The sequence below is a fragment of the Procambarus clarkii genome, chromosome 40 (genome assembly GCF_040958095.1).
Source record: "Procambarus clarkii isolate CNS0578487 chromosome 40, FALCON_Pclarkii_2.0, whole genome shotgun sequence".
Lineage (NCBI taxonomy): Eukaryota > Metazoa > Arthropoda > Malacostraca > Decapoda > Cambaridae > Procambarus > Procambarus clarkii.
The window spans coordinates 24,718,496-24,740,130 of record NC_091189.1 but is presented as its reverse complement, the minus strand read 5'-3'; the positions used below and the strand labels follow the sequence as shown (position 1 = coordinate 24,740,130).

Sequence of the window (21,635 nt, the reverse complement as noted above, 5' to 3'; positions counted from 1 at the left end):
AAGAATGTAAGAACTTGTGTAAATACATAAATTAAAATACTATACAGTACTAGTGAACAATATGGCAGAGCCATCTAGCCCTTGTTTCCTGCCTCTCGTACCTGCCAATCAGGAGTGCTTTCTTTCTTTTCTATAATGCATCCACGGATGTGTAGTCAAATTGTACCAAGCTTTATTTTTAATTAAAATTCTGTATGTCATTAGCTTGGGTTTTAAAATTCATTTGTGAACTTTGTGAAATGGTGGGACCTGTCCACTTTGTTGTACATTCATCCTTTCTTAACCTAAGGTTTGAAATACTAGATACACAACCATATGTAGGAAATTCATCAATGGGTTTATAACCTCTGAAATTGGATTTCTCTCTCTCTCTATATATATATACATATATAAATATATATATATATATATATATATATATATATATACACATATATATACATATACATATATAAATATATATAATATATATATATATATATATATATACATATATATATATATATATATATATATATATATATATATATATATATATATATATATATATATATATATATATATATATATATATATATATATATATATATATATATATATATATTTTATTAAATATGACCGAAAAAGTAAGATTAATAATTCCAACACGAATTTTCTCAATCTTTCGTACATTATGCTTCACTGTTGGAGGTAAATCAAAAATCACTTCTCCAAAATTCATTTTTATTTCTAGTCTGACGCGACACGGGCGCGTTTCGTAAAACTTATTACATTTTCAAAGACTTCACAAATACACAACTGATTAGAACTTGCGTTTCCCTGATTTTATATCTACATTTGAGTGAGGTGGGAAGGGTGATGTGGCATTACATTTGAGTGAGGTGGGAAGGATGATGTGGCATTAGAGGATATTAATAGGGTATTAAAAGTATCAACACAAGACAGAACACGAAACAATGGATATTGAATAGAAGTGTTTGTAGAAAGCCTATTGGTCCATATTTCTTGATGCTTCTATATTGGAGCGGAGTCTTGAGGTGGGTAGAATATAGTTGTGCAATAATTGGCTGTTGATTGCTGGTGTTGACTTCTTGATGTGTAGTGCCTCGCAAACGTCAAGCCGCCTGCTATCGCTGTATCTATCGATGATTTCTGTGTTGTTTACTAGGATTTCTCTGGCGATGGTTTGGTTATGGGAAGAGATTATATGTTCCTTAATGGAGCCCTGTTGTTTATGCATCGTTAAACGCCTAGAAAGAGATGTTTTAACGATGAGAGAAAGAGATGCGAGAAAGATGAGAGAAAGAGATGCGTTTAACGATGCATAAACAACAGGGCTCCATTAAGGAACATATAATCTCTTCCCATAACCAAACCATCGCCAGAGAAATCCTAGTAAACAACACAGAAATCATCGATAGATACAGCGATAGCAGGCGGCTTGACGTTTGCGAGGCACTACACATCAAGAAGTCAACACCAGCAATCAACAGCCAATTATTGCACAACTATATTCTACCCACCTCAAGACTCCGCTCCAATATAGAAGCATCAAGAAATATGGACCAATAGGCTTTCTACAAACACTTCTATTCAATATCCATTGTTTCGTGTTCTGTCTTGTGTTGATACTTTTAATACCCTATTAATATCCTCTAATGCCACATCATCCTTCCCACCTCACTCAAATGTAATGCCACATCACCCTTCCCACCTCACTCAAATGTAGATATAAAATCAGGGAAATGCAAGTTCTAATCAGTTGTGTATTTGTGAAGTCTTTGAAAATGTAATAAGTTTTACGAAACGCGCCCGTGTCGCGTCAGACTAGAAATAAAAATGAATTTTGGAGAAGTGATTTTTGATTTACCTCCAACAGTGAAGCATAATGTACGAAAGATTGAGAAAATTCGTGTTAGAATTATTAATCTTACTTTTTCGGTCATATTTAATAAAATATGTCTACAGGAAAGACTGCTACCAAAATATACTAATATATATATTTATATATATTTATATATATTTATATATATTTATATATATTTATATATATTTATATATATTTATATATATTTATATATATTTATATATATTTATATTTATATATATTTTTTTTGTCAGTTGGGTTAAATGATATCAAATAGTTAGCGATTGCATGGGATCTGTAATCCTTCAAAGTATTGCCGAGAGAGAAGAGTAATGGGTAGTTTTTTATTTTTTCTGTTCACTGTCCTAGTACAGAGCACCACTTGGTTTCCAAACCCCTTGGGGACGAGACCCGTCGGTTAACATGTAAGTTCGTATACGAGAAATGGAGGAAAAATCTAAAAAAAAGTGTGAAAAAATCTAGGGGAAAAATCTACAGGTTCATAGCATAAATGGGACCATATTTTGTTTGTACTCACCAATAATTGAAGTCCTGATCTGCTTATGTTGATGACTGATGTTGATGAAGCATAGTTATTTACATGGAAGAGGTGGTGGTGGATGTTGGTGTTGGTTTGACTGAAGTTGTTGGGTTGACTGGGTCAACATGCTATGAGTCAGGTGCAGGTGATGCAATGCGAGCTTTCTTGGAAGCCATTACAAAAGACTGTAATTGACATTTGTTTCATTCCCTTGGCTCTTGTTTTTAAAAACTTCATATACAAATTGTACAGAGTCGTCATGTCCTTAATTTCAAACTCGCTGTTACTCGTGTCCATAAATGCCAGAATTTCTTTAAAAAAATTCTGAATTTTTTCCACATTACAATTTTCCTTTAACGTTTCTTCATCCTCTTCCTCTCCATCTTCATTGCACTCGTCTGGCTTTTTTACTGTACTTACTAATTCTATAATTTCATCATTAGTCATGTTTCGATTGTTTGGGGCTTCATCAAAATCTATCCATCTATCGATGTCATCTATTATTTCAGTCACCAGTTCTGCTCTCAGCTCAGGGGACTAAATCCCCTTGACATAGGCTAGGAGTTCCTCTCTTAATTTTTTCTTCACGCTAACTTTCTTCACCGCAAATCCTTCAAAATCTGTCTCGTCATCTTCGTCAGGAAACAGACTTTGTGGGCCAAAGTTTTTCCAACCATTTCTTAGTGTTGTCTGCTTTACCTCATCCCATGCACTAGCAATAGTCCATATGGCTGACTTTATTTTGAAGACTTTATAAAAGTCCTTAAGTGTTCCAAGCTGATTATTAAGACGTCTGGTAAATATCCTCTTGTAGTGGTGTTTAAGGTTCTTAATTATTCCTTGATTCATGGGTTGGATCACTGAAGTTGTATTGGGTGGCAAGAACGTTCCAATAATATTGTCATTTACAAGCTCATCACCTCGTGGATGCGTTTAACTGTTATCTAACAGCAGCACAACTTTGCTGTTTTGTGGGAGACCAACACTTTTCAGGTGCTCCTTCACCTTGGGTACAAAGTTCTTATTAAACCACTCGACAAATATTACTCAAGACATCCACGCACTTGGCTGGTTCTTATAAATCAGTGAGGTACCTGGCTGACTTTAAAGCCCTGGGTAGTTTTACTAATTCCAATCACAAGTAATTTCAATTTGTGCATGCCAGCTGCATTTGCACAGCACAACAAAGAAATTCTCTGTTTTGTCTATAACCACCTTAATCGTCCTCACCACTATGAGCCATCGTTTCTGTGGGAAGCATACGCCAATACAAACCTGTCTCATCAGCATTATAAACTTGCTCTGAAGATAAATTTTGTTCCTGCACCATCTCCGCAAATTTACTTACATACTCATCAGCACCAACAATATCAGCAGATTGTCTTTCACCATGCACTTTAATGAACTAATGCCATGAGGGGTTTTAAAACTTCTGAGCCATCCATCACTGTATACACACTTTTGAGTAATTTTCATTGCTTGGTGAAATTCACGCGCCTTTTCCACGAGCAGCCAGCCTGCCACTGGCTTCTTCGTCATCAAACCTCACGTCTGTTTGTACTACTCCCACACTGCGTTATCAACACTCTCCACCTTTGCTTTACTTACTACCTTCCTATTTCGTATTGCTTTATCACATTCACTTCTAGAGAAATAGTAAAAAATGATAGGTTTAGCCTTAAGAAGATCAAAAACAGTACTTTTACTAATGCCATATTCAGCGCACACGACACTTCTCGGGACACCACTCTCCACCTTCTTAATTATTTCAACTTTCTTCTCAAATGTCATCACTGACCTCTTTCTTTTACGTAACCCGCTTGTAGATGCTTTCACTGACACAATGCGTGCATTTGGAGTCGATATGGTGCACGGATGTTCCTTGATTGTGCTGATATGTAAAACAAAGTCACGGAATGAACACTTCAGTCTCGTGACAAATTCAAACAATGGGAACAATAGACCGTGAGTCTGTGATGTCACAGGGTAGCAGGCGGCGCCCGACACGGTCAGTGAGCAAACTGAACCATCTCCCACCCACCCACCTACCACCACGGGCCGGCACGACGCTTGTCTGACCGCTTCCGTACCCGAACTTGGTTCGTGTAGGATAACCCCAACCCCGGCCAGCGTGAAGCTTGGCGGACTACTTCCTACCCGAACTTAGTTCGTGTAACATGACTCCCCAACCCCAATCGGGAAACTGGAAGTTTCGGATAACTAAAGTTCGTGAACCAAGTGGTGCTCTGTACTGCTGGGCTGCCTGCTGTGTTTTCTCCATGTGCGTTTCCGGTTTGAATACAATTTTCTTTATATGCATTCTGGGGCAATTTTTTTTTTTTGTGTACAGTACAGTACAACCTCGATTCAACGTACTATATGGGACCAACGCCAGTTCGTTGGAGCGTTGGATTTGTTGCAAGAGGTGACCTTTTGGAGGCGTTGTCTTTTTTTTTTATCTTGTACACAATAAAAATGCATTATCATATTACATACTGTACCTATGTATTACTTCTCTACTAAAAAATACTGTAATTCATAAATTTACCTTATTGTTGAAGTTATCTTGAAGTTTCGTGAAGTTGTGAATGCTCTACAGTAAATACGTACTGCAGTGCATTATGCCGTTAGCACTGTGTTGATTAAAAGTAGTTCTGCTGTATGTTGAGTACTAACTGCAATACTGTTTATGAAAAATATTGTACACTAAAATTACTACAACTTTAATTTTAACACTGTCTACACTTAAATTTAACACTTGTTCTAACTGTTCACGCTGCACACGATGTTTTTAGATGTTTGCATCAGCTTTGCTGGTGCTCGCTGCTGCTGTGGGTTTAGCTGCTTTTGAGTTGGTGCTGGCTGCTGTTGTACCAGTGCTGGGTACAACTGTGCTCGTGCTGGGTACGGCTGTTGTACTAGTGTTGGGTACGGCTGTTGTACTAGTGTTGGGTACGGCTGTTGTACTAGTGTTGGGTACGGCTGTTGTACTGGTGTTGGGTACGGCTGTTGTACTGGTGTTGGGTACGGCTGTTGTACTGGTGTTGGGTACGGCTGTTGTACTGGTGTTGGGTACGGCTGTTGTACTGGTGTTGGGTACGGCTGTTGTACTGGTGTTGGGTACGGCTGTTGTACTGGTGTTGGGTACGGCTGTTGTACTGGTGTTGGGTACGGCTGTTGTACTGGTGTTGGGTACGGCTGTTGTACTGGTGTTGGGTACGGCTGTTGTACTGGTGTTGGGTACGGCTGTTGTACTGGTGTTGGGTACGGCTGTTGTACTGGTGTTGGGTACGGCTGTTGTACTGGTGTTGGGTACGGCTGTTGTACTGGTGTTGGGTACGGCTGTTGTACTGGTGTTGGGTACGGCTGTTGTACTGGTGTTGGGTACGGCTGTTGTACTGGTGTTGGGTACGGCTGTTGTACTGGTGTTGGGTACGGCTGTTGTACTGGTGTTGGGTACGGCTGTTGTACTGGTGTTGGGTACGGCTGTTGTACTGGTGTTGGGTACGGCTGTTGTACTGGTGTTGGGTACGGCTGTTGTACTGGTGTTGGGTACGGCTGTTGTACTGGTGTTGGGTACGGCTGTTGTACTGGTGTTGGGTACGGCTGTTGTACTGGTGTTGGGTACGGCTGTTGTACTGGTGTTGGGTACGGCTGTTGTACTGGTGCTGGGTACGGCTGTTGTACTGGTGCTGGGTACGGCTGTTGTACTGGTGCTGGGTACGGCTGTTGTACTGGTGCTGGGTACGGCTGTTGTACTGGTGCTGGGTACGGCTGTTGTACTGGTGCTGGGTACGGCTGTTGTACTGGTGCTGGGTACGGCTGTTGTACTAGTGCTGGTCTAGTACGAACCCAACTGTTTCAGGACCCTATCGCCATTGCAGCTTTTCATTCACATGTATGCTTTAATTATGTATATGTTTAGGAATATGTATATGTTAAAGGAATGACTTTAATATGAAGTCTAAAAAGAAATAGTAGCATTATTTATTGAAGGTATAAAGGTCATTTTTTATTTGATTTAAAATGGTCAATGATGCTACACAAGTCTTCCGATTTAATGGCTTCCTTTGATAATTACTTTTACACTAAGGGTGCCACTTGTTTGTTTCTCAAGTCATTAGTCTTTCACAAAATATTCATATGTGGATATGAATATTATCTTTCTGCAGGTGGAAGGAATTGTGCAGTTGCCGCTTCTGATTGGTGGTTGGAATTTAACGTAATCCATGCAAAATGTTCCCCGGCAACTTGTCATGGTTGAGCTGGCCTGGATCTGTCAAAGTAGTTGTCATTTCAACATTAATCAATAATGGACCCACAATTGCTCCAGCTAAACTACACGAAGGCTTTTAAGCTTAGTTTTTGCATTGCAGCATTCATATCAATTGGGTGGAAAAGGAGCCAGTAGCATTTTACTCCAAAATTGTGATGGGTGGGATTACAGCGTGTGTGCCAACATGGCACGCTCTAAAAGTTCAGCCACCTTCGTATTTTAGTTAACTAACATGGAATTTTTTATCTGCTGATGAATTTTTGTACTGTTTAGTCTCCTCTCCAATCATTCCAGTAAATAACATGTCCTATACTTTCCAAATACCAGTACTTTAATTCATTTTAAAATTGATGTTTAAGTTAGCATGGCAAGAAAATTGGCACCTTCCTTACATATGAAAGTTTGTATAGGCAGTTTTAAGTTAAAATCTGCCATTTTTTCAAATGATACTCTAGATTTTTGGATTAATAAGTGGCTAATATTTTTCATGGTAACAAAGGGTATTATAATTTTAGTTTATAGATTAAGATGCCCCATATCTCTTAGTTGTGATGTCACTGTCCTTTAAAACCTTACCCAAACTTACTTAACTAAAGCAAATATATTATAACCTAACTGTACATATGGAAAATAAGGTAAGTAGGTGTAATTTGACCATACTCTGTGCTATATATTCATTGTATTGTTTAACCACTGTGCTATCTTGAGATCATTTCGGGGCTTAGCATCCCTGCAGCCTGGTCCTCGACCAGGCTGTGCTGCGCCAACCGAGAAAACGCCTTTTTAAATATTTCGTATACATTCAAAATGCGTACGTGGTAGGTTGTGTATGAAATGGTCTTGAGACCTCCAGTGAGAGGCAGCCATCTTGGAAAAAATTCCCAGAATGTCCTAGGGCTGTTGGCTGGGTTAGTACTGAGTGAGCAACCATGGGTGGCGCACGTGCCTCTGGCTCCCAAACACCTGTCCGACGCGGTGTTGAAATATCGCTGAAATTCAGACCTTATTGTTTAAGGAACATAGGGTCATGATATTGATCAAGCTAGGTGCAATAAGGACCTAACACAAAGGCCAGATGCAAGTGATATAGCTAAGATGAGGACGGTAAAGTGAATGTATCCAGTTGGAACTCTGAATGCCGCCCTTGCCATCTCCAATTTTTATAGATACATAGATGAATCATTTTATTTGATCAGTGATAATGCATCTGATACAAATAGCATAGATGAAGTATTAGCAGCTTCCATGGTAGTGTTTTCCATAGATATTTTCAAGAATAGCTGAATCTTTCCCAGAATGGCTGAATCTCTTCCAGTGAGGTACCTTATAAAGTTATCTTTTAAAGACTACCTTACAATTTGATTTTTTCCTATAATCTTTCCAAGACTACCTTAAGGGGGTGTTATTCCCAAAATATGCAATAAATGAAAACTCATTCAATTTCAATCAAACTTTTTTGACAAGTTGTATATGAAAAGGGTTTCATTTGGTCCAAGTCTCAGCATCGTAGCATAAATAGGAAGAGAGGAAAAAATTAAAAAAAAAATCCAAAATTGTCAAAAAAGATTATCAAACAAAAATGTCGACTGAAATCATGACTCGGCTATCACAATAGCATATATTAAAAACAAATTATAATTAGTTTTATTAAAAAAATTTTAGTTAAAAAAAAGGATTTTTTTTTTTTTTTTATTTTATCTCTTGTTTATAGGGCGATTTGCATGAAACTTGTACACCTAAACTTGTACACCTGACTGCATGTATGCCTTTCTATAAGGGTGCCAATTTTGGAGGAAATTGATTGATGTCAACCTCAGCCACAGAGGGCAACACCTTAGACTTAATTTTTTACTTACATGAATGTTTGTTACTTGAAAATGAGTCTTTCATTTTTTATTCAATTTACAGGAAACTTACACATTGTGTAAAGTTTGTCTCTAAAATCGTAAGAAAGCGTTTTATCCCGAGTTCATTTATTGATTTTATAATAGCAATAAACATGATATATTTGCATAATTTTGAGGGGGAACTTAACTATTTGTATTAGGAAAACTAAAGACGTTTTGGAAAAGCCCTTACAAGAGATCCTTTATTATATGCTAATGTGTCAGAAAAGTGTCATAGAATGATTATATCTGAAAGGTGTGGTTGTAAACTTACTCTTGAAAATGTGTGAAATTTGTTGAAAAAAAATAAAATTAAAAAATCTCCCTTAATATTTAGGCTACAGTACTGAAACTTAGAACAATTGCAGCCCTCTTCATATACAGCTAGTCAAAAATAATGGTTGACACTGAACAACTACTTTAGTTTACCAAAATGACGCTCCCTTAAGCTTCACAAGCTTGGCTACATACCACTTAAGGTACTAAAGCCAAAGGTGTATGTGAGTGTGTTGTTTTCAAGCACACAGAATGCAGAAACAGGAAGCAAAAATCTGTCTGTACCTGGTGCAACGAGAGCGAAGTTGTGCTGTGTATCATGGACTGCTTCGTTGAGTACGTGTTCAGGGACGTAAATTTATAATTTTACAAAAATCAAATTTTTTTTTTGCGAAAACTTGATTTTATGCGCACGGGGGAATGTCACAGTAAGCTCGGCGCATCACAGTGGTTAACCCTTAAATGGCGCATGCTATACACCATTTGACACCCACAGGCGCATACAAAAAAAAAAAAAAAAAACTTCCTAACCTGTTGAACACTTTCACGCTATCGGCGTTCAGAAAAAATCATACCCTGTGTGCTTTCGGCGGTTCGCGCGCCTACGCGGTAAGACCGAAAAAGTGTACACTCTTTTGACTGTCCTGACAATAATTGAAGGCGCACATTTAAATTTGGTATCACTGTTCGCAATAAAATTGTCTATAAGAACATACCTATAAAATGCCGCCAAAGCATAAAGACTATCAACACCAAATAAAAAACTATTCAGATCACTCGCCGAGAGCGCCAAACAGCAACAAAATGTTTCCACTCTTAATGGTTGTGAAGCCTACAGTTGTCCTACATCGCTAATTGTGGTATCATTGAAATCTCAATAAAATTCTTGATACGGACATATGCATATGAATGTATAATCAAGGTATTTGCCCACCCACAAGAGTGTGGGAAGTGGACGAGTAGTTAGCCGCGAGTGAACTGGCGAAAACACATGCGGGAAATCACGCTTGGAAAGTTTATACATTTATACGTGTCCTGACCTTACTTTTCTATGTACGTATTTCTTTTTATAGCAATGTGTGCGCAATAAAATTTTCTATAAGAGGAAAGGTATAAAAATTGTACAAAACATGTGTACGAGAAGCGCCAAATATAAAACCACGTCGCTCAGTATGCGTTCGCGGAATAAACGAACGCAATGTTTTCGTTCGTTTAATGTTTCTCATGTTTATACTTGTTGAAACACTTTATTATTTGTATGACAATGATCACAGTAAAATTTCCTACACAGACATATACATAACACATGCAAATATTTCCCACGTCTTGGCAATATCAACGGCTAAAGGGAACCCACTGCCACACGGCCGCCACACCCCCAAAAATACTTTGTGTTTTTTTCTTGTTACTCATAGAAGTTTGTGATATAATATTCATTCTGGTACCAAAAAATTCGCGAATAAATTCTCTACAATACGTATATAATATAATATCTTATGGATGATAAAAAATTCCAAATAGGTGTACTTACCGTGTCTATGTTGATTGAAGATCAACAGTTGAGCATTTTTTCTTCACTCCACCATCTTCAGGCTTCAGATCCTGAAGTTGCTCAGCTGATGTTTCTTAGGTGGAGTGAAGCTGTTGCCAGTGGTTATTTTTTCTCCACCCAAAATATCTTTTCTGTGGTACCTTGTGTAGCAAGGCACAGCGCACAGTGCCACATCACAAGTTTTACATCAAAGTCTCACGTCCCTCCTTATGCCCGACTTGAAACAAACACGGCATCTTTTTTTTTTTTTAGGCAGGTTTACGATTTCGTGCGTCAACTTGTAGTTCAGACGTTGTTCTGAATCGAAAATTCGTCTATTTCTTGGATGAACTGGAGTAGTATTGTCTTCTTCAGGAACAACTACACTTGTAGCAGAATCTTCTGTAATATCTGTAACGTCTAGTGGTTCTATGTCGTCCATGTCCATTTCAGAATTTGTTGTCGACGACTGGGCTTGAGGTGTTAAGGTGAAAAGAGGCCGCCTCGCACCAGATGGCCCGGGTGTTGAAAGTGCCGCGTCAGCAGGAGGAGCTACGTTGGCATCTATGTCGGGAACATGGGGTATACTTGTTGTTGGCCAGTCCTCATTGTTCCACGCCAATAAGGCTTTTATTCCTATTGCGTGAAACTCTAATAATGTTAGTTTTTTTGTGTCTGTGAAGTAGTTGTTATACAATGCGTATGCATTGTGCAGGGCCATTTGCAGAAAATAAAAAGTGATCTTCTTGGTCCATTAGTGCGTTTTTCTTGCAAACTCGTAATACTTGACCATTTGATCGAAATGATCAACACCTTTCATGAACTTATTGTAATCAACTATGGCCTTTGGTTTGTTCATTTTCACAATTTCGAGTCCAGTTCTCCCGTCACGTCTACGAACGCGTTTCCTGCGCTGTACTTCAGTAGTGTCGGCATTGTGGATATTGGTGATGACAGAGATGGGGTGCTTGTCCTTCCATACTATAACAAAGGTGTTATCCTTACGCATGTGTAGGGTCGTGTCTGTTGCCATTTTACCCTTTACCAGTTGTTGCAGATCCTTGGGGGCGCCACGTTGGAATCTAAGTGTGCCACATGTGTAAACAGCCACTTCACGTAATTTTTCTGTTAGGGTCACTGAGTTATAGTAGTTATCCGTTGTGCTCCATGGAGGGAGGAGTAAGGCTGTGGAGGGAGGGTTGTGGCGTCGTCTTCTGACTGTGTGTGGCCAGCATTTATTGACTGCACTCACCATACCAGCTTAGTGGTTCGCTATGGTGAACACAAATGTAGATACTTATATATAACGTGTGTATAGTGTGAGATAACAGCGAGAGGAGTAGGTTGGGAGCCGCCATTTTGGCGAGGGAGGAGCGTCATCTGCACAACTTGGCATGTTTACTGATGGGCACTATGATTGTTGGGCATCATACCAGCTTATTTGTACAGGTATGGTGAATAAAACGGGTAGATACTTATATATAATGTGTGTGTATAGCGTAATAACACCACAAACAATATTGTTGGAGGAGAAATATTAGTGCGTCTGGCCTTGAGGGCGGCCGCCGATCAGCTGACTGTGAGTAACTACTTCTTTGTGCCTTTACTCAACATACGAGCTTAGTTGTACAGTAATGGTGAACAAAACATGTAAATACGTATATATAACGTCTGTGTATAGTGAATAAATGCAAAAACAGTAGTGTGGGAGGAGAATGAGGGTGAGGGAGGTGGTGTTGAGGGAGGTGGTGTTGAGGGAGGTGGTGGCAGTGAGTGGCTCGTTGGTGTTTGGCGGTCACTCTTCGTTGCTTTTTGACTCGATACCAACTTAGCAGTTCGTTATGGTGAACAAAACGTGCAGATACTTATATATAACCTGTGTATATAGTGTAACAACAGCAAAACTATTTGTTTATTGTTTCATGAACATCATAATTGAATCAATAATATGCACACCATAATTTTGAGTACAGCGATGGTTCACACATTTTATTGTGTGAACCATATTGTGTGAATTGTGGTATTATCATATACCACAATTCACTGCATGGAATAATATTACTGCAAAAAAAAAAAATAAGAAAAAATCAATCAAGAGACATTGAAATAATTAGGTAATAATATATTTGTGGCAACTGCCGTCTGACAGCTCGGGCGGAGTAGACCTCGTCTGGCGAAGGCTCTGCCAACGCCCCTTTTTTGCCACACTTCCCTACCCTATTGCGGCTAAAATATGCCACCTACGATTTTTTTTTATTTTTTTCAGTGATCAGGAACAAAAATGAACACTTTTTTGCGTCTGGGTGTGAATTCCATTTGGGCCCCTAGTGGTTTGAGGGTTAAATTACTGTACATTAAATTGATCTTTTTCTTTGTACTGTGTGTGTTCTACTTGTTCATGCATAATGCTTTTTATTTCAGCCGGTCGTGCTCTAACCGTCATGGACTCATCAGGAAATATGGCCTAATGATGTGTCGTCAGTGCTTCAGAGAATATTCAGCTGATATTGGCTTTAAAAAGGTAAGAATTAATTTTTCCTGTCAAACTAATATTATTTGATCATTTGTACAGTATTAAAATGCTGTGTAACTAGTTAGGAAGTACTATACTTGGAAAAATTACCCCCTTTTGAAAAGCTTAATTGTGGTTAAATAGAATTTCTGAAACCCTATGAATGTGCACATTATGGTGCAGAGTAGTTGTTAGGTTCAAGGTTACCTAGTTTCTTTTTAATAATAATATACAAAATTATTTGTATGAAGCATACAAGAAAAATAATTACAGTACTCTGGCTACAACACTAGTAAATGCAGTGTGGGGAGGTGTGGTGCAATCTCAAATGTTGGAAAGGGGGGGGTAAACTTTAAATGGATGTGTGTGTCCTTTCTGGTAATATTTATTGGTGACCCTTTACCTACCTCCTGATGATTTTGAGGACTTCTACTCGTGCAACCCGGCTTGGTGCTGGGATTTTCTGGTGATTGCCTGGTCTATGATGATTGTGTTAGCAGCCCCACAGGACCAGTCAGTACAAATTGGCTGATTTGGAAGTTTATTGAAGCCTGTTAAGCTCTCTTGCAAGCTTCAACCTATGTTCCACCAATACTTTTACAATTTACTAGTAGGAAGTTAGTTGTAGATGTTATACATAATTGCGTTTGTGCAACTGTACTTTCCATTGGATTTATTCTATAATTACAGTATCTTGTACTGTCATTCTAATTAAAACCTTTGTTAGAAAAAAGAATACCATGATCCTTTTGATAAAGCCTCATTGAAAACTGCAAATTCCGTTACATGCACCAATCCTCTACTTTCAAAGTTCTAATACAGCGACAAATTCACTAACAAGCATTGGTGCAACAGGTGTCAGTGGCAAGCAGGTTGTTGTTGTTTTCCCTTGGTGTTCATCACAGCATTTTGTAATTCATATGTTTTTATGCAAGGGGATTCTGTGTGAATGGCAAAGGTGGGTCTTTGGAGAGGGGAAGGTGACTGGATGGAGGGAGAGGGTGTTCGGGAGTGAGAGGAAGGACATGGACATCAGGGAGGTGAGGGAATGTGGGACATAAAGGGTGCGATGTGTGGAGTTTGTACTGGTATTTATTTAAATATTTACAAATAAATACAAGGGGTTTACAACTGTTGTCAATTCTACATTCTTGCAAAAATAGAATTAAACTAGAAAGCTTAAGGGGGCGATAGTTAGGGTTCATAAAAGTTGTTCTAGTGCAATGAAAATTTATTGACGTGTTACACCTGAAGAGGGCTGCAAGTGGTCCAAGTTTCAGCATCGCAGCCTAAATAGAGAGGGAGAAAAAAAAAAAAACTTTTTTTAACCATTTTTTTACATGTTTTAAAGTTGATATAACAAATACAAATATCAACTGATATTATTTCTATGATACTCAGCTATCACAATACTATATAATAAAGGTTGTCTAGTGGCATTATTATCCCAAACCTATTTAGTGCAATAATACAAATTTTCAAAGTTCACCCAAAAAATTATGCAACAAAATGATGTTTATAAATATATATAAAATCAATAAATGATCTTAGGGGAAATATATAACTTGAGTTTTTAGAGGCACAGACTCTACATATAATGTGCAAGTTCCATGTAAATTGAATAATAAATAAAAAAGTTATTCAACCATATAGTTGCAAATTAGTTACCTGTAAAAAATGAAGGTCAAAGTTCAGCCACCTTTGGCTGAGGTTGATGAACTACCAATTTCAATCAAAATTACCACCCTTGTAGATTGGCATTCCTTCAGTAAGGTGTGTAAGTTCCATGAAGATCGCCTGATAAAAAAAAAAAAAAAAAAATTATTAAAAAAAAAATAAAAAAAAAAAATAAAAAAAAATAAAAAAAAAGACAGCAGCTTTATATTTACAATTATTTATGATATAGTATCAAGATATAAAACATAATACATACTAACCTAATATAATTGGTCTGAAATATGCAACATCTTGCAACATCAAGAGGGAGAACGTCTTGAGTTGCAGGTCTAAGATCTTGAGTGGCAGGTGCCGCAGGTGGTGTGGCAGGTGCCGCAGGTGGTGTGGCAGGCGCAGCAGGTGTGGCAGGTGCCACAGAGGTGTGGCAGGTGCCACAGGAGGTGTGGGTGCCTGGGTGTGAGGCGAGGTAGTGTGTTGTGGGGGCGGGAGGCTGCCCTCTCTCTTCACTCAAGGGAACTCTTGTTTTGCCTCAGTGTGGCTTTACGCTCCTTCTTTACTTGGCTAACGTGTAGAGCTCTTGCCTTTAGAGCTTTCTTCTTGTCCGATACTATATCCATTGTGCAGTATATGCAAGAAAATACGATCTGTGCGAGCGCGTCAGGCATGCGACCACCGGCACAGACACTGAGAGGGTGACTAAGCCAGCAATCGGATTATAGCCCCTCCCTCTCACAGAAGACAGTTGCCAGCGAGTGTGTTTATAATTTGTATATGCATAACAAGATATTCTCCACTCTATTGCGAAATACTAGACGCTTACAACGTATGACGCATCACCCTACGGCGCACCCGAGCCGCGAGGACCCGATTTCGGGCAATTGCGGCTGGAAAATTTGCTCTAATTACGTTATTTATTATCATAACATTAAACGGTTTGCACCACGGTGTTGCCAGAACGTTGTAGTATTTTTATAAATTTTTCGTGTTTGGCCGAATTTTTTCGGCCAAACAATGATAACGCCACCTTAAATTGAACTGAGAAGGGGGGGGTTAGGTGACTTGTAGTGTTGCATAATCTTGGCTAACCTAGCCAGCCAGTCTGTCCACAAGCTGAAAAAGTGATATCTAGCCCTCTGCAAGCCATCTCTGCCAGGTGCAGGCGATGAGTCACAATAACGTAGCTGAAGTATGCTGACCAAATCACATACTAGAAAATGAAGGGACGACGACGTTTCGGTCCATCCTGGACCATTATCAAGTAGTCTCCACTCGATCATCCGGACTATATGGGAAGTACCCCCAGCTGGATTAGCACATTTTTCGGATAATGGTACTTTTTCACCTACGAGTCTAAAACTAACCATTTCCAACTATTTTTATATTACAAACAACATAATTTGAATTGCCATGTCACATATAATTATTAAATATTCAACTAGAAACCTCAACCTACCTTGTTGTTCGCCTTCTTGATTGATGACACATCTTGAAGTTAAAAATTCTTGACAATTTACGTAACTTATAGTAACACAACACTAAAATTAACACTTAAAATTACTGTACAGTTCATTAGGGAAAGTTAGTTTTCACTGTAAGCTTAGGAAGCCTCACTGGTTGAAGGCACTTGGGTTGCATGCGCCACTTCACTTGTTGAAGGCGCTTGGGTTGCATGCGCCACCTCACTTGTTGAAGGCGCTTGGTTTGATTTTCGTACCATATAAGAATCAATAATTGTACAGTAATTACTAATTAGGCCACTCCCCATCCCCCCAGGTGGTCCCTCCCAACACCTCTCCCCCGACACCACCCACCCACCCACCCCACCCCCACCTACACCTACACCATGCGCCTCAAGTCATGGTCAGACGGGATTAATACCGTACGGCCTGCCTCATGTTTTCATATACAGACAAAGCCATGATTATCCAGGCGACTGACCGGATAGTGTAATTTCGGCAGAAAATTAACCGGGCCCCAAAATTTTATCCGACCAAACCAGCTTTAATCCGGTCCCTGTGGCTATTTTGGCCGAATATTGTGATAACTTTATCTGATCACAATTTTGGACGTATAAGGGCGTTTTCCGGATGTTTGAATCCCAGATAATCGCGGGGTTACAGTAGATTGTCTGACCATTCTCACAATTTACTTGATAATGGTCCAGGACGGACCGAAACGTCGTCGTCCCTTCATTTTCTAGTGTGGATTGGTCAACACCATCTCTGCCAACCTGATTGCATTTACTTACCTGTTTGTATGCCTGCCTGTTTATCTGGCTAACTGTTTACATAGCATGGTGCTATTAAGCTTGAATATAATGTGTGGAGAAAATTGAAGCTCGGCACAAAGCTGTTTGGAGGAAATTTTGGAAGAAATTTGAAGGAAGTTCATAGGATCTGTTCTATATTTTGAAAATGGATCCATTAAATACCCCCTCCTTTACTTAGAAAGAATGTACGACTTCTCTCGCATACATGTTGTATTAAGACCTTTGAAAATGTATCCATGTCTGTACGTATATTTTAGGACTTTACCAATTTGTGTAAGTACGTCGAGTGTGTTTATCTATTTGAGTGTATCTGCTTCTATACTCAGACCTTTAGGTATGTATGTCACACCACTTAGCAATACCTTTATTAGGCAATGTACACCTCTAGGGTTGAGGTGGTCCTATGATTTAATAGATGAAACCTACTGATGGTATGGGGGAAGTGAGGGAAGTGGCAGGCAGCTGAACTCTGATCTTGAAGAAAATCAGTAGGAGCTGTGATGAGGATTCAAATCCATGCGCTGGGCACTCCCAAGTACACGCTTTAGACAACTAGGTCACGACATGGTAAAAATTATATTTTTACCATGTCATGACCTAGTTGTCCAAATAGTTTGCTTGGGAGTACCCAGAGCATAGATTCGAATCCTCATCAAGGCTGCTCCCGATTTCTCATTCATACATCACGTTAATGTTATTTCTATGCTCTGATCCAGGAGAAGTGGGTGGGTAGAGGAACTTGTTGAAATACTGAACTTGTTACAATACCCCAGAACTTGTAAAGCAAGCAGTAGTATGATGCAACACCACCCTTGTCATGTGCTGTTCCCTGAAAGTATAGAAAAATTAAAGCATACCTAAAAACTCACCCATCCACTTGCCCACTCACCACATCCCATCCTCCCCCCACTTTGCCCCTCCCTTCCCCCTTTGTAATCTCCTCTATTCCTTCCCCTCTTTCTCCACTCTTCCTCTTGAGTCCCACTCCACTCTTGTGGAGTCCCTACACAAATAAGTAAACTAGGGGAAGGGCTTAATGGATTGGTTAAAAGACTAAACATACGTAATTGTATAGTGAATTATTTAGCCAAAATTATTTAGTCAAGGGCCAAGTACAGTACTGTGTTGATATCAGTGTTGAAGTTCTTGAATGGGTTGACCTATTGGTACCTTGGGGTTACTGCCATCTCTGGCAAGTGAAAGAGGAGCTTGATCAACCCTTAGGAACCTGTAGAAGTTGCCTTGTACAGCTTGAATATACACTGTTGACTGGTCATAGAGCTTCCAACCACAGCATACTCTTCATACTTCACAGCATACATACTAGTGATGTAAAGAAGCTCAAAAGCATACAATTGCACTCTCTTAGAGTACTGTACCAAAACACTGAATGTGAGAAAGAACGCTCTTTTTGGCATTAAAAATTAAATTGAACGATGGAGGCCGAGCAGACAGCACACTGGACTTGATCCTATGGTCCCGGGTTTGATCCCGGGCGCCGGCGAGAAACAATGGGCAGAGTTTCTCACCCTATGCCCCTGTTACCTAGCAGTAAAATGGGTACCTGGGTGTTGGTCAGCTGTCACGGGCTGCTTCCTGGGGGTAGGGGGCCTAGTTGAGGACCGGGCCGCGGGGACACTAAAGCCCCAAAATCATCTCAAGATAACCAAGGTTACCAGAAATCCCCACTAAACAGACAATAAGTAATGGTAATGTCTTCTCAGGCATAACATGGGGGGGGGGGGCAGTGGCTGAGTGGACAGCAGCACGCTGGACACGTAATCCTGCGGTCCGGGGTTCGATTCCCGGAGTCGGTGAGAAACAACAGGTGGAGTTTTTCACCCCTGATGTTCCTGTTACCTAGCAGTAAATAGGTGCCTAGGAGTTAAGACAGCTGTTATGGGCTACTTCCTGGGGGGAGGGGGGTGAAGAAGAAAAATTGTTAGTAGTTGGTACCAGTTGTTGATACAATTGACAGTTGAGAGGCGGGCCGAAAGAGCAGAGCTCAACCCCCGCAAGCACAACTTGGTGAATATAGGATAAAACCCACACTTACGTATTTGTGAAATTTATGTAAAGGCATATGATGAAATCTCTGGAATTATGAGCAGATGTGCTGGTTGCTGTGGGTGCTGAAGGAGACTTATGTATACTGAATAATTTATCCTTAAGATCCTACTACAAATTGGGGGCATCATCAAACAAGATGGCCAAGGAAAGGGGGACAGAAGAGCAAGTCTGTAAATCTTTGAGGGACATAATGCCGGTGCAACCTGACAACCTCGATCATTATGGATAGGATCTGTAATTGCAAGAAATCTTGGATAAAAGTACCCATAGGGATTTGGGATGGAAATAGCCGAGTAGTGGAGTTACAGAATCTGCAGTATGAGAGAACAGTGTAGTATTACAAAAAATCTTGCATACTTTTTCAAATATAGCTGCCTGATGAGGTTCTGGGAGTTCATCTACTCACCAAACCCAGCCTGAGGCCAGGCTTGGGGAGGCAGTTAAATAGTTAAAACTTCAGTAATACATTGGTGTTTTCATAAGTGTATATAACAAGATGAGTAATAAATGATAAGGCAACTCTCCACTTAGCTGCAAGCTGGGGTCATATTCACAATTGTCTCCCATGCATAGTGACCATAGTGTGTTCAGCATGCCTGGACACCTAAAAATACCCATGCACATTTGTTAGCTCTAAAGGCATTGAAATTCAAACCCACTGATAGCATCTTGCCTCCTATGATTGTCACCTTTAGCACAGGCTGCGTAACAATGACTACTAGATTGAAACTTTAATTTTAAGTATTTAAGCATTCATGTGTGTGCACAAGCTAGTGTAATTTTGTTTGATACAAATTGATAATAACTGAACACTGTACTCTCAAGTTTTTAGCACTAGTTTAGTTTGAAAAGCTGTGTGGCAATTGTTAATGAGTTTCATTTTACTGTATTTACAAAATTTTACATACTCAGGTGGACTGAGTGCTGGTGCAGTTTACAGGTAACCGTGCCATGATTATACTTGGTGTGTGTTGTGCTTGGATTAATTGTACTCTATAGGCACTAATTCAGTAGAAGAATACTGTCCACTATACAGTATTGTTACTGCTCCCCCCCCCCCCCCCCCCCCCTTCCCCCACAGCAGTCCTCTTTTGACGAGGTCGTTCCTGTTGCATCAGTATTGTGTGTTCTTAGACTGGCATACTATACTAGTTTTGAGTGTTTTGGCTTTAAGATAATTAACCTTGCAAACATGTTTTATCCTGCAATACAGTATTTGTAAATATAAACGTTATTTTTATTGGAAGTTACTCCAAGGATTAAAAATGCATCTGGATATTGTATAATGCATGAAATGTTTGCCAGGTTTAGAATGTCCAGAAATTTTATTCCATTGATATTACATTATTGAGAACATTACTTTCCAATGTATTTAGAAAATTATTTTTTACTTGTGTGGACATCTTTGGAGGAACTCTCAATTATTTGTTCAATTAATAATTGGTCATGTTTTGTGACGGTATAATTTACTTTACATTTATGCCTTGAAAGTAGCACGAGTGAATTTAAAGTAAATTGCAGGTAACTTTAGGGCAAAACCACTGTATCCTTGGTGTTTTGAAACCCAATTATTGTATTGAAATTTATAGGTGTTGCTTTGAATTGGTGTACAAACAAAATTAATATTGTAAATGTAAATACTTCATAGTATGTATGGTATATTAAGCATTGGGAAATGTTAATAATTATACCATTTATTTTGTATTAATGAATCCTTTTTTCATTTTAGCTGGATTAGTGTGCGGCTGCATTCAAGGGAGGAAGTGCCAGGAAAAAAAAGATGCTGCTATTGAAGTTTTATAAGTTGGTGTTTCTAAAGGGAAAATAAATGAAAGCATCATCTTGAGAATTTTATTAACCAATTTATATTATTATTGCTAATTACTTTTGTGGGAGTTTTTTGATGTTTCCTAAAACATTTTGTGGTGAGAGGGCCCACATACGACTCCCTGGGGCCCGACAGCTGAGTGAACAGTGCTTCGAATTCGTAGGCCTGAGGTCCCAGGTTCAATCCCCGGTGGAGGTGTAAACAAATGGGCAGTTTTTCATCCTGATGCCCGGGCCTGTTACCTAGCAGTAAATAGGTACAGTACCTGGGAGTTGGACAGCTGTTACGGGCTGCTTCCTGCGGGTGTGTAACAAAAAGGAGGCTTGGTAGAGGACTGGGCCGCAGTGATGCTAAGTCCCGAAATCATCTCATGATAACCCGTAGGGTTCTTGTGAGTCGCCGAACCTGCAGCTGGAGGGGCTGCCCTCAGTGGATGGTTGGGTGTCCAGGCTGGAACAAAAGGGAGAATGGGGGTCTTTGCACCAGTGTGGGGAGAACGTACGAGGCAGTAGGACTCGCCTGTTAAAAAAGTGGAGCACCGCTGGGGATGACGCATCCCTTCCTGCATTGGCCAGCATTTGACCTACCTGGCTGCCCTGTCTCTAGGATCCAGACTTTTAGAATCGATGCTGTATGGAAACTGAACCGACTTCTCTTAACCAGGCTCGTGGGGTTGGCGACCAGCCCGGCCCCCCCCCCCCCCAAAGAGTCAGATTGTGCTGGAAGGCTGGGCTCCTGCTACATTGGGCCCAGATTAAGCTGCTCTGACCCTCCCAACTACCCCCTTCTGCACCCCTCTCACCTCTGTGGCAGGGTTGAGCCCCCAGGAATGACCACATCACATGAGTGTGGCTCCTCTCATTGTGACAACTATGCCTTTTACCAGTATAGTTGTCTTACTG

General features: G+C 39.8%; 2 long non-coding RNA genes across 2 annotated transcripts; one reads left to right on the top strand and one right to left on the bottom strand.

The window, feature by feature from the left end:
* Positions 1-14,099: 14,099 nt before the first annotated feature.
* Positions 14,100-15,375, bottom strand: LOC138372953 (uncharacterized). The gene is made up of 3 exons (XR_011231024.1): positions 14,827-15,375; positions 14,558-14,686; positions 14,100-14,178 (listed from the first exon to the last, which is right to left on the bottom strand). It is a non-coding gene; the product is annotated as an uncharacterized lncRNA (long non-coding RNA).
* A 4,440-nt stretch (positions 15,376-19,815) lies between these two features.
* On the top strand, positions 19,816-20,746 carry LOC123757983 (uncharacterized). Its single transcript, XR_006772833.2, has 2 exons — positions 19,816-19,845; positions 20,635-20,746. It is a non-coding gene; the product is annotated as an uncharacterized lncRNA (long non-coding RNA).
* The last annotated feature ends 889 nt before the right edge of the window (positions 20,747-21,635 follow it).